Genomic DNA, 5,000 nt, shown 5'->3' on the forward strand with positions numbered 1-5,000 from the left:
ATTTGGGGAATTTGGTACACTGGGACAGGTCTCCACAGTAACCGTTACAATCCGACGCAGTTAAACCAAATCAAAAAGACAAATGAGAAACAAACATAAATAAAACTATAAAATAACAGGTGCAATACTTCCTGGAAAACATTCACCGATTTTACCATAGAAAAATATGTATATATATATATAAAGAAAATATAGTGAAAGTTGTAAGGATGCACCCCGCTACCGATGGGTCGCACCACTGTGCACTCCCGTGGAACAAATGTCCCGCGTAGCATGTATATCACGAATAAAAGAAATTGGAACAAGAACACAAAATCCATCAATATCATAAACATACAAAAAGGAAGAGTACACATTAAAATAAATAAGAAAAGCAGTATGAAAAAAGGCCCCCCAAGATTGGGCAGAAAGGCTGTACGACGTGGCAAATGCCACAACGGTACGCGGAACAAAAGTCATGTAACGCATGCCACCACCGTTAGTAAATTTCATAAATAAATAAAATTACATACATAAAAATGAAAATAAAATGGCATGATACAAAACACATCAAGAAACACACTACCGACAGGTCGAAACAAAAACAAATAAAACACACAACATAAACATATTAAGAAGTAAGCTTCTTCGCCAGCCTATCCTTCGCCCCCTTATAAATTGGGTTTAAAGTGATGCACCTATTGACACTAATATCATCACTTGACCAAGCTTCCAAGAATAACCTGGTGCTTTTTCCACTACCTCCGGGTTTCACTTCCGCGTTTTGCCAGTCCATTTCGTGTCCCGTTTCCCTCGCAGTGTCTTGAGACGGCCGAACTCATGTCTTTTCTACTAACAGCCCTCTGGTGTTCTATCAGTCTTGTCGCCAATTTCTTGCTCGTTTTCCCCAACATAATGTGTCTCGCAGTCCTTGCACCTGATATCGTAAACCACCCCTATTCGGTCCGTTTGGCTCACAGTGTCCTTAATTTTGGTCAGGGCCCTATGTAGAGTGTTCCTCGGTTTGTGTGCTATTTCAACACCGTGTTTCCTTAGCAGTCTGGCCGCTACCTCAGAAGCCCCTTTCAAGTAAGGGACCGTGACCCGCGTCGCGTCCGGTCGTCTGTCGTCCATCCTTCCCCTCTGTTGTCGTGCCGTCCACCTTTTTACCACCGAATTCGGGTAGCCGTTGTCCCTAAATACCTTCTTCAGGTGACTCCTCTCCTTCTTCTTGCTATCTTCCGTGGAACACACCTTTTCCACCCTAGACCACAGAGTCTTAATCACACTTCTTTTGTGGGTGGCCTGATGACAGTCGGAATAAATTGACGAACGTCGAGTCCAGCGTATGCTTTCTCCCATAATAATGGTTCCTGGACTCCAGCTATTTACGAATATATATATATATATATATATATATATATATATATATATATGTATATATACATATATATATATATATATGTATATATATATATAGATATATACATATATATATATATATATACTGTATATATATATATATATATATATATATATATATATATATATATATATATATATATATATATACAGTATATATACAAGGTGAACACCCAAAAAACCTGGCCCAATTTCCGATAGGCCTCATCTCTTAATTTTCGGTAAGAATTTAATAAAAATTTAGTGATAACTAGATTATTGTGTTTAAAACACCATATCAAAACATGAGAGTCTTTGAAATTTCATTCCTTATTCTAGAGAATGTGCTCAAGATGACCTCCATTGATCTCTGTGCATTTCCTGAGGTGGAGCACAAAGCTGTACATGACGTTCTTACAAACCTACCCAGGAATGGCTCCGATATACTCCTTGATGGCTTCCTTGACTTCCATGGTAGCCCTGGGTGTCCATGCGTACACTTTATCTTTAAGGTAGCCCCAGAGAAAAAAAAAATCTGGGGGACTAAGGTGTGGGTTGTGAAGTGCCTGCTCAAAATCAGTCTTGGGACTAATCACACGGCCACCAAATTTTTCTTTCAACCAATCTCGGGATAGGTTTTAGATGTGAGAGCTCCATCTTGCTGGAACTTGAACTTCCCCATGAGCGATGGATACAGGGTCTACAGTTCACTCTTAGGCCGCTTTTACACCAAGGTGGCACGTCGCACGTATCATGTCACGTAGCACGCCACTTGAAAATGAACATTAGGAAATCCTTTCTCACCGAGGTGGCGTGACTCGTCGCATGAGCCAGGTGCAGCTTGCATGCAACTCCGACATTGAACATGTTTTTTTTTTTTTTTTTTTTTTGTGTGTGTGTGTGAATTGCCACCCAGGACTGTGACGCCAAATTTTAATGGAACTTTCACTTCTAAACTTATTATTAGACGATTTAGTATTACTTTTTTATTCTAATAACAAAATATATGATAAGATAAAAACTTTTGGATGTATGGTACATGTTGATTAGTTTTCAATAGACTAGACAGATTTGCGCTAGCACATGTGACAACACTGCCTGATGAGAGGAACACGCAAGCTTGCAGGAAATAGTTGTCTTTTTTGTTGTCATTTGTCTTTTGTGCTTGCTCTCGTGCACAACTACGAGTATGCCTCTTCCAGATAATGAACTATCTAACATGAAATTTGTAGAAGCTGTGGAGAAATACAAATGTCTGTATGACACATCACCTCAGTACTTGCACTGTGAAGTGGACTGCCATCTTGAAACGCGTAGCGACGTGTTACCTTGTTCTGAAATCACCGTGCCACTCGTCACTTGCCACTTGCCACGTGCGACGTGCCACCTTGTTGTGAAAGCGGCCTTAAAGGTTTTGAGGACCTTAACATACTGCTCCTTGGTGACTGTCACCGTCGCGCCAGATTCCTCGATGAAGAATGGTCCGATGATGCCTCTGGCTGAGATTGCAGTCCATACCGTGCACTTAGGGGAATGTAGGGTTTTGGTGGCTACCTCGCTGTGTCTGGATGTCCCCCAGAAGATATTTGTCTTCGAGTTTACCTTTCCTTCAAGATGGAAGTGACCTCCATCTGACGTTCAAAGAAGATCAAGGAGAGTTTGGGTCTCCTGGATCTTCTCCAGTATTTTGACTACCATACCCTTCTTCTGCTCCTTGTCTGAGGCTGTAAGGGTCTACTTCGTCTGTATTCTGTATGAATAGGCCTTTACATTCATTACTAGCACTCTCCTGCATGTCTCACGGGGTATACCGAGGGAATGACTTCGCTTGCGCACAGAGCGTTTCGGACTCTGTTGAACTGACTCTCACACGCTCTCGACCAGCTCAGCTGTACGCTTCCTGGGGCGACTTGAATGGCTTGGACGGCTTTCACTAGCTGCATTGAGGTTCTCCAGTGTCCCATAGTTCTCAAAGTGGTCCATCTGGTCCTGAATTCTGCTTTTGAATGGGGCTTTTTTACATAGGAACTTATGCACGAAAGTGTCCTGCACTTTCTTGAACAAGCCTGTCATGATGCAATATATTCTTTGCTGGAGCTCCTATTAAGATCTATTTGTGTTCTGCCATGTCTTACAAAATAAAAGTGATAAGTGAATGAATGAATGATATATCACAAAAAGTGTGTGCGGGGCCCATTTTTGGGGGTCACCCTATAAATGAATATATATATATATATATATATATATATATATATATATATTATGTTTAAAAGGGGTTCTTTTACAAGGCATTGCGGAATGTTTTGATAAAAGAAACGGACTTCCCATCAGGTATCAAAATAGTTTGGATGCAATCAGGAGCATGGATAACATTATTATTATGAAGGCAGACAAGGGTAGTAAAATAGTTATTCTTGACCACGACAGTTACGTAGAGAAAGCCATGGCCCTTCTTAATGACACGGATACATATGGGAAACTTAGTAAAAATCCACGTAAAAACATGTCTGCCACTTTCAACAAGGAAGTTCGTAACATTACCAAAGTCGAAGAGGTTTTGAAACTCAAAGTGGTCAATCCCAAGTTGCCTTATTTCTATGGCTTTGCAAAATTGCATAAATCTGATATTCCCCTCAGACCTATTATCTCCAACCGGGGATCTTGTACTAGCAAGCTTTCCAAATGGTTAGCAAGCCTTTTATCCCCGTTTGTTGGGACTTTCTCCGATTCCCATTTAAAACACTCAGAGGATTTCATCACAAAATTAAAACAAATTAATTTTTCCAGTAGAAAAATGCTTAGCCTCGATGTAATTTCTCTTTTCACACATGTCTGTATTGATGATGTTCTATCCTTCCTGAAAACCAAGCTGCAACCATTTCAGGACAAATTCCCACTCCCCGTTACAAAAATCATTGCACTTATTCGCCTGTGTCACTTCAAATGTTTATTCATTTCAGAATTCTTTTTTTAGACAAAAATTTTGTTGTAGCATGGGTTCAAATCTTTCTCCTGTACTGGCCAATCTGTACATGGAATACTTTGAGTCTGTTCTTCTGCCTACCATTAAACCCGTAGATATGGTTTGGTTTAGATACGTAGATGACATTTTCACTCTTTGGGATGAAAATTGGGGTTCATTCGATAAATTCTTTGCTAATTTAAATTCGTTAGCCTCCAACATTAAGTTTAAAGTTCAATGGGAAGAACTAGGTAAGCTACCCTTTTTAGATGTCCTCATTGTTCGTGACGGAGACAAGCTTGCTTTTACCGTCTATAGAAAAGAAACCCATTCTGGTAGTTATCTTCATTTTTTCAGCAGTCACCCAGACAAAGTAAAAAGTAGCGTCGCTTCAGGACTATTCCTTCGAGCCCTTAGAATTTGCAGCCCCCAGTTTCTTGAAGGAGAATTAAACATCATAATATCTCAACTTAATAATTTAGCTTACCCGGATTTTTCTTGGTCAAAGCCCTCAGCCGAGCGAGATCCAATTTTTTCAACACCACCCCCACTTCCTCTAATTTTTCATTGGACAAGAGCTCTTTAATCGTTCCCTTTTCTGAGTCATTCCTTCCTTCAACCTAGTTTCTTCCCAAAGACAAATTAAATTTTATTAATT

Source organism: Oratosquilla oratoria, chromosome 28, assembly GCF_046742065.1.
Source record: "Oratosquilla oratoria isolate Oo_2021 chromosome 28, ASM4674206v1, whole genome shotgun sequence".
NCBI classification, from domain to species: Eukaryota; Metazoa; Arthropoda; class Malacostraca; order Stomatopoda; family Squillidae; genus Oratosquilla; species Oratosquilla oratoria.